Source organism: Pollachius pollachius, assembly GCF_949987615.1.
Source record: "Pollachius pollachius genome assembly, chromosome: 2".
Classification (NCBI taxonomy): Eukaryota; Metazoa; Chordata; class Actinopteri; order Gadiformes; family Gadidae; genus Pollachius; species Pollachius pollachius.
This window is the reverse complement of record NC_136935.1, coordinates 29,758,548-29,768,212: the sequence shown is the minus strand read 5'-3', so window position 1 is coordinate 29,768,212 and position 9,665 is coordinate 29,758,548. Positions and strand designations below refer to the sequence as shown.

The 9,665-nt window shown below is 38.6% G+C and overlaps 1 long non-coding RNA gene across 1 annotated transcript; it reads left to right on the top strand.

Moving 5' to 3' along the window:
• Nucleotides 1-6,569: 6,569 nt before the first annotated feature.
• On the top strand, nucleotides 6,570-8,906 carry LOC307070466. Its single transcript, XR_013811559.1, has 6 exons — nucleotides 6,570-6,618; nucleotides 6,788-7,159; nucleotides 7,946-7,978; nucleotides 8,178-8,291; nucleotides 8,384-8,445; nucleotides 8,558-8,906. It is a non-coding gene; the product is annotated as an uncharacterized lncRNA (long non-coding RNA).
• The last annotated feature ends 759 nt before the right edge of the window (nucleotides 8,907-9,665 follow it).

Here is a 9,665-nt window from a genome sequence, read left to right as displayed (position 1 = left end):
ACGTGTAGTTCATATACTCACGTACATTTGTGATGGAATGATAGGGGACAGTATGGGGTACATTTACATGTTATGGTGGAGCGCTGTACAAAGATGTTTACTGAAGGCTGAATAAACATCAATGGACCCAATGTTCAGCGATAGTCAGGTGTTATAAGGTGCAGGAAGAGAAGTACATTAAGCAGATTTTCATGTGGTTCTTTGAGAGTCAATAGCTGCTTCCTGTAGAGTCGCCTCATAAGGGTGTTACAAGGGACACACTTAAGCAGTGTTCAATAATTTGATTTGAGACAGGAAACCAATGATCATGCTGATGATGTTATGGAATAGCAAATTGTACATTATGTTGATGATGCAATGGTTTAGCAGAGATAATGATGTAATAGTAATATTAATAGTTTTATCCGTCCCGCTCAGGATGAAGATGGCCTGTGTTACGCTCCACTGAATATCCCTCTACGTTCTCAGAGACCTAAAAAGAAGAGAGTCCAACCCTCAGAGTTCAGCACCTACTCAGCCATCAATACTAAGAGGATGTGACCATGACCAAGTCTTTTACTACAAATACAAGGACTCTACTTCCTCGATATGACCTCATATTTGTGCTGTCAAGAGGAGGAAGAGTATAATTTTCCACTTCAGTATCAAGAAAATGTAGAAAGGCCTCTGTATAAGGTTATGATCTTGAACTATTTAAAGCTATTCTGCGTAGGTTGTAATGTTTGCTTGGCGGTCTCTAATCCTTGTCTTACAAGTAGGACGCTGGCGGCACCTTTAATATCCCATGAACACGTTGTTACAACAAAAATACGGTAACATTTTTCAATAAGACTATATTAATTAACCATTAATTAACATTAGTTATTGCAGTAATACAGTGAATTAGGTCTTAATTTATACATTATTAAATCTATAAATAAAGTGTTATGGGAAAATAATGGGATTTCTTCAACCGGTACCAAACATTACAATCATTTTGGTTCATCAGTGTTTCAATCATTTTTTGAAGGCAACGGTTTTTGACAGTATTGAGCGAGATGGTAGACCGCAAAAAGGGGGGCCCCTTTCTTAACTTTCGCCTTGATCCATTTGTTATTGTGTTAAATCAAGTCTTATTTAAGGATAAGTCTCACAAGAGTTTAGTTATTGCAAAAAGAGAACGGTGGATACGTGAGGGAGAGCTGGATAGACAATGTAGATTAGTGTTATCTAAAAGATTTGATTGGAGGAGAGTTGATGTAATGACAATAGGGAAATTCCCTGCAACAACAAGATTTCAGAGCCATGTGTAGCAGTCAGAGTCAGTAGCAAAAACAGCCCTTTTAGAGAACATACGTTGAGAGGCGCTGTTGCCCCAAAGGATAGCCTTGGGGCCCGTCTCGCAGATTACAGCTGAAGCTTCTTGCTGGACACTGGACATATTTTCAATTATTTTCTCCTCGACCTAAAATTATCAGAAAAAAGGGTCCAAATGGAGAAATGTTTTTTTTTTAGGTTGGTGAATTAGGCCTAACTCCCATGCGGCTGGAACAATCTTTTCATTCAAGTTGACACATCTTAAGTTTTCAACGATGAACAAGTGTGTGGAAATATAATCCTGTCTTATTGCACATTAAAAGCCTAAGAAAACTGCCAAATTATAGTTAGCAATATGAGGTTTATTCATGAGGGCTGTTGTAAATGCAAGAGGTCTGCTAATTCAGTGACTGCATAGACTGCAGCAAGTGGTGTGTTTTTCACCTACAGGATGCTGTTGTGGTTTTCCTGTCTTCTTCTCGTCAGTTTATTGTTAGCATGTTCACCCCATACTACTTGAACACTAACAGTTGCCTGTCTGACCTCTTTCTCAATGCCCCAAGTGACAGCCCCCACGATGCAGGAAGGGGGAAGGATATTGGTGGGTAACCTTGGAGCAGAACCAGGGTCAAACAGCCGAGACAGAGCATCGGGCTTGATGTTCTTCGAGAGTTTCTTGGAAAGGAATGGGCAGGGGTAAACCTTGTTATCCGTCATGGACTGCTGAGAGAGGACAGCACTTAGGCTCACGTCTGAGGCGTCAACCTCCACGATGATCCCCTGACGGGGATTTTCAATCCGTAATTGAAAATGTTTGGATGACATCTTGTTCAAAATTTTATCCTGAAGAACTTTTGCATTGGACTCCAGATCATAGGCATCAATCTTGATGTCGATATAAGCTGTCCAAATGTCTTAAACCACCCCTTTTTCTTAGTTTTTGGCACTTGTGTTTTGGCACTTCTTTTGTGTACATTCTTCCTTTCTCGATTGATGAAATGTATTGGTCCGTAGATGGTACCTGTTAAAAGATTTTGATCAAGGTAAAAAAAAATATAGGATCCTTATGGTATTCAGTTGTCATGAAGAGACACATACATGGGCAGAATTTCTTGAACGTAGATGAAAGGGGTCAGAAAATATCACTGTCCAATATTTAGCTTTTTAGTTTATTGCTATAGCGCCCTCAATTGCCCAATCTTGATTAACTTTGGAGCAATTCATCTTAACACATGTTCCTTTAAGAAAACCAAGCTGTATAATGATTGGGTTAAGTAAACCCTGCCTTTTAGCTCCTTCAATTTGATTGGACCACTTTGGGCTCTGGCGGCCATGTTGTTTGGTCAATTGACTCCATCTTATCCTGAGCAGTTAGAACTTTTGACCGCAAAAGTCCCAAAGTTGCTCTCACTCAAATAAAACAATCCGTCTTCGAACTGTGGTAATTGTTGTCAGGGGTCACGCCCATTTTCCCCAAGGTCCTAATTGGAAATAACCCTAACCATTACAATTCCGATTGCTGTGTGACATCCACGCCACACAGCAATCCTATGTGATATTGCAGTTTGGCTTTTTGGTAGTTTGGCATCATTAAAAGAACACAATTTTTTAAACATTTTAAACCGCTTTAGAAATTTCAGTTGATGAAAAGAACCTCCCCCGTAGTGAAAAGGTCCACACAGTATCAGTACTACTGCACATCAACTGATTGATTTGACCTTAACTGCTGAATTCAGTGGCCTTCATCAGCACATCACTCCCATTCTGGCCTCCTTGCACTGGCTCCCAGTTCTTTTCAGGATTCAGTTTAAAGTTGTATTATTTGTTTTTAAGGCACTTAATGGGCTGGACCCAACCTATATCACCTACCTTGTACAGCCCCACTCAGACCACCAAGGCTTCTGCATGTGCCGCGCTCGAGGCTAAAACAGAGGGGTGATGGAGCCTTTGCAGTTGCTACTCCACGTCTGTGGAACAATCTCCCCCTGGACATCAGAACCGCCCCCTCCATTTCAGCCTGAAAATCCAGGCTAACACCCACCAGTACTCTCTGGCGTTCCTCGGGGTTTCCTTTTATTTATGTTTTATATAATTACGACTATTGGTCCAATGTGTTTTTTGTATTATTTGTCTTTTTAGTTTTCCACTGTACAGCACTTTGGTCGGTTATGCTGTGTGTAAATGTGCTTTTGTAGTAAGTGTAACATAATTCACCTACTTTATCAATTAAATGTACTTACTATTTACTTACTTCATGTATACGTCTGTGCGTTCTGCGTGTAACGTCAATGTTATTGTTATTGCGCATGCAGGTCAGCTCGGATGTTGGCCAGTTCACACTGGAATCTGATATTGACCACTTTAAACGTAAAGTGATTAAACGTAATCTCAACATCCAAACCCAAAAATCGGATCTGAGCTATCAATCCGAATTAAGCAGAATGCTTGCAGTGTGACTGAAACCTTAGTGACATCACAAGTGGAGGGTCCACCTCGATATACGACAATTCACCATGACGTCACAACAATAATATACGTTCTTCCGGATGTCAAAATCCGAAGTGGTCTCCAATGGCACCACTAGTAAACAAACCCATCAATGTCATTTGACCAGGGCAGAGCGATCGAGAAAACAATGATTTTCTTCTTGCGGGGTACAACGTGACGTCGCATTAATATATATCTATATATATGTACATATAATTTAATATTAATATCGTTTTCGTCAGCATTACAACTTCAGATCAACAACAATGTTTTTAACTATATAACTGTTTACAGTTGCCGGCTGGATCGCTTCAGGTCACTGGAAGCCGCTCGTGTTCTGACACCCGGAAGTATCTTGACGCCTAATGTTTACAAACATTCTGAAATACTGTATAAAATGGACGGATAAGCACTTGCTACGGTCCACTGGGTAGAGTGATAGACTGATCTATCCAAAATACATCTGAGCGGACACTCCAACTTGTGATGTCACTAAGTCGCAGGGCAGTTCAGATTTTGAAACAGCTTGCAATTGCTAAATACACTCACATCTGGTGGTTAAATAGGGGCCCTTAAAAGAAAAGGAAAAATATTATTTGTTCCCGCAAACTACAACTTATATGAATTTCTCTTTTAAATGTTATGAATGACGATACTACTAAAACTATAATAATACTAAGTAAGTTTAAGTTTAATTTATCCTTTACTTGTCCCTTTGGGGGAAATTCTTTCTACCACTGCTACTACGTATATCACCACTAATGCCAATAATACCGAAAAATTCAATAAACTAAAAATAAATGTTACCAAAAGACTCTTTTGCTATGATCCAACAGAATTTCTGTATGAGATCACAATGCTTTATCTCAGACTGTATTGACTCACAAACTAGCACAGTCAAAAGTCATATCTCTTTATTTCAATTCCCTCAATCAATGTTTATATTTATTGTCTCTCGTCTGAAGCCGATTGGTTAAGAATGGCTTAATGACCAACAAAGAAGAAAACAGGCAAAAACACTGAAGCTTGGTCTGGATGGTTGTCTGTCTCATCCTATGCTTTGAAGCTGTGATCAGACAGACTACCAAACTGGAAGAAATCTTGTGTTTGTTCTTGCCTGATACTCCAGGCGTTTACCCAGAAACCCCTAAATTAAACTCCAAAATGAAGACAGATGCGTTTTTTGAATACAGTCCAACCTGCAATGCTACCTATCACACACACACACACACACACACACACACACACACACACACACACACACAAAAAAACATATGCACATAACCCATGAACAACAGACAAATGTAAAGTTCATACATACAATATATTGAACAGAAAGGGAGGGATGAGAAAGAGGTCCAGGGTTTAGTGCAATGGTATTATGAAGCGTACTGACTCACGCTTCATGGGTTTAACCGTTTCATAGAATTCGTAGGAATACACACACTGGCGAGCTAGCTAGTTGTCTCTCTCTGTAAAACATATGGCGAACAAGTAGTATCCAGATGCAGCCCTGGGGCCCAGCACTGTGGTGTGGCAGGTCAGGTTTTTTCTTTGTGTGTCTATCAATGGACTAATCGCTGCATAGATAGATACTATTGATTAGCAATACATTGAGCTGTGTGATGGAGAAGCTGTTTGATGAAATGGTATACATTGGAGAAGATCTTTCTATCTAGATAGATAGAGCTTCATAGATCTATATACTGTGTATATATATATATATATATATATATATATATATATATATATATATATAGATAGATAGATAGATAGATAGATAGATAGATAGATAGATAGATAGATAGATGGCAAAACTGTCATAGTGTAGGGGTTTTATTCCCTCTGGGCCGCCTAAGAACTTATGAAAACACAGTATTGGAAGGTTTGGATAAAAAATTTAATTATACTATATGCTAACTAATACTATATTTTACATTATATTACTCGCCCGGTTGGATTTATTTATTTATACTTATATATTCATAAATATTATCAATATTAAGAAATACATCTCTCAGGTAAGCCTATGTGCCAGTGCTGGAGACTCGGCTGCTTCAGACTGTGGACAGTGCTGGATGCTGCTGGTCACCCTGTGCCTGTCCTCTGCTCTCCTCTCTTTGTTCCTCTGCTTCCTCTGCAGTCACATGGGTCGAACTGCATGTGCTTTTATCCACTGGAAGTGTTATTGCACTTCATTTGATTGCGTTGTCTCTTTTATTCTAACTCAGTCTGTGTTTCGGTTCGTACCGGACACCCTGGCGTCTCTCAGGAAACCACACCTTTAACACTGCAACATGAGGTATCTGATAGTACACGTTCTACATTAAATTTTGTAAATAACCTGTTCTATTAGGAAGTGTGCTCAGTAGTTGTACTGTCCTAATGTCACGTTGTGTCTGTGTTGGAAACACAAAATAAATAAATTCATTTAATTGAGTAGAAACTAAGACAATATTTCTGTATTATTGGTGGTTCGGAAAGACCTGAATGTAGAACAACTAGTTAAATTATTAACAAATGTTAATTGTTACATCGTGTTTTTACATTTCATATAATAACACAATTATAGTTGCAAAAAAGAGAAGCATTTAAAAAAGCATAAGATCTCTTTGATAATCTGACAATCAAACCTTGCTTGATAAGCAGAGTGTAATAACCTCAACAGTTTCCATATAGCCAGCCAATCGCAAGGCTTCTTTTTTTATGTGTGTGTGCTTGTGTGTGGGTGTTTGTGTGTGTTAGTATGTGTCTGTATGTGTAGTTTCAAATGTCTTACTCCGCAACGGATCATCACAATGAGCTGGATGTATATCTTCCTACCCATCGCCTGGGGTAAAATATGAACATTTGAATTTCTACTTAACAGTAGGCCAGTTGTATAATAGGCCTATTGTCTTGTTTAAAAAGAAACGTAAATATCGATTCATGTTCATTGATTCAGCTCCATGTTATCCATGTGTATTTCTTCATTCTGACTCATAATCTTTGTTTTTAATTCAAGGTGCTGTTGTGTCCTCTTACACAGTAGTGGAGCTGACCGTGAGACCAGGAGAGAACGTTACTGTATATTGTGACTGTAAACTCTCACCTGGTGAAACTATTGTTTGGTACAGGAACTGTTCTCATGAAAACCAGCCCCCACTTATTCTGAAGTGGCAGGAATTAGATGAGAATAACGACTCCCATTCATCCCATCTAAAGGGGATGTGGAACCATTCTTCAAAATCATACATTTTACTGATTACGAACATATCTGATTCTCACCTTGGTCTCTACTACTGTCGAACCGAAAAACAGTATGTGATAGATCAAGGCCAGTATGATACAAAGTATAAACACAGATATGGAAATGTAATCACAAGGATTTCATTTGGTAAGTTGGCTCTGCATGGATTGTTATAGCAATGTCAAATTGAAGGAAATTGCCTCATGCTACAACAATTTTTTCTCTTGAAATTAATAAGGAACTACGGCGCCAACGAAGTGACATAAAGAAAAAAATATGTACTGGGGGCAAACACTGACTATAGTTTTGCTAGATCTTGAATTTATTTTGCGAGGTCTTGAGTTTGTTTTGCAAGATCTTGAGTTTGGTTTGCGAGATCTTCTGTTTGTTTTGCGAGGTGTCTAGTTTGATTTGCAAGATTTCGATCCATTTTTGCCAGACCCACACGCACATTGCACTCTCCACGGCAAAACGCTGGTCCTTGTCCCCCTCGGGAGCTCTGTGGCAAACACCTATCAAATTCCCACCCTCCCACCATCCCAAGGGCACAACCACCACCCCGATTGCCAGCCAGTCCCTTGGAGCACAAAAGAAAGTCAAGATCCCGAAAAACAAAGTCAAGATCTTCCAAAACTAAAAACAGTGTTTGTCCCCAGTCCATGTTTTTGATTAATTTTTTTATGTCATATCGGCGGCACCGTTAGGAACTGTTATCATAAGTAGGGACATATGCAACGGTTCTGCATGTCAAGCAAAGAATATTTACTTTTGAAAAAAAGTTTCCAAAGATGTGCATTTATTTTTTTATTTCATTAAATCAATTCAACATGTTTTCAAGATGGGCCGATATGCTAATCTGAGATATTTCTGCCACTAACTAAAGTTACAAATTCTACCCTAACCATTACAATTCCTTTTCACTTTTATCTTCAGATATAAGTGTAGGTCCTACACTGAAGGACATTGGTAAGACATGCTCTTCCTTGTTGTGACGGATATCAGGTATTATCAGATGTTGCGTTCAATGTAGTGGCAAGAGAGCCTATATATTCATTAAATATGTATAAAAAATGTTTAATTTATTGTTCTATTAATTTATATATATATATATATATATATATATATATATATATATATATATATATATATGATGCTTTTGCTGCAGGTTTTGGGGACTCTGCTGCTCCAGACTATGGACAGTGCTGGATGCTGCTGGTCACCCTGTGCCTGTCCTCTGCTCTCCTCTCTTTGTTCCTCTACTTCCTCTGCAGTCACATGGGTAGAACTTCATGTGCTTTTATTCACTGGATGTCTTTCTGCACTTCATTTGATTGCGTTGTCTCTTTTATTCTAACTCGGCCTCTGTTTCAGTTTGTGCCAGAAAACACCCTGGCGTCTCTCAGGAAGCCAGACCTTTAACACCGCAACATGAGGTATCTGATAGTTCACCTCTTACATTAATTGATATAAACACCCTGTTTTATTAAGAAGTGTGCTCAGTAGTTGTACTGTCCTAATGTCACGTTGTGTTTGTCTCTCTCTCAGGATGAAAACTACAGCCGTGTGTTTTTTTCTGTGTTGAAAACTCCACAACACAAAGAATCTCACAGCTTCTCCGCCCGCAGTACGAGTGGGCTTTGAGAGGCGGATTGGTTAGAGTTCCTCCCTCCACAACACACACAGCCCAACGCACACACATACTCACTCACTAAAAAACACAAACACAGTCGCACACACAAACACACATGAATTGAAATTGTGTTTCATGGTCTTTTGATACCTTGAAATCTATACAACTTGGATTAATGTACAATATGTTTCACAAAAAACATTGAAATATGCATTTGTATATCGTTTTATACCCAAAAGTAACCTTTCTTTTATATGATTTGATAAAACGCATGAATAAATGAATAAAATCCAAAGATGTTGCATGGCAGTTTATTTTAAACTTTCATACTTTATTTGAGTCAGTAAAAAAAGAAGTTAAAGTCATATCTCCTATATTAAATCCATTAATGTAAGAATACAGGTCAACACAAATCACTATGGGATAGAATATAACTCAAACAATATTGAGCAATATTTTCTGCCTCGGATAAACGATGAGAGCTATCTTTGCAGGATGGTGTTATTATGGGACACCGTCTGAATACAACAGTGTCAGTACAGTACAGCTTTTTACAATGGATGGTTCTCGCATGTATGAAGTTAAAAACACAACTAGGAAGTTAAGGAAAACTAGGAACTGGGTGAAGCGGTTCTGGAACCTGGTGTCCTGAGTTCTATTTCTTGAGTCAGGTGTTGTCAAATAAACTCTGGGGTCTTTAGCGGCTGGAGTTGGTACAGAGTCAAGATGTGGAAAAATGAGTGGTCAGTTGTTGCTATTTGCATCTTAATCATCTCTTTTGATACAATAGGCCCACAATATATCAAACAATATCCATATATACATACATAGGCATTGACAGATTAATTTGCACTATGGAACTACAAGGCCCTTAATCCAGGAATATTTTCCCTAAAAAAACGTTCATTCTGTTTCACTCTTGTTCCCTGCTGTGGGAAAATCTATAAATATGGATACAACTCAAGCCCCTAGAGGTTGTAAAATATAGCGAAATGCCCATAGTGTAGGTTTAACTCATGGAAA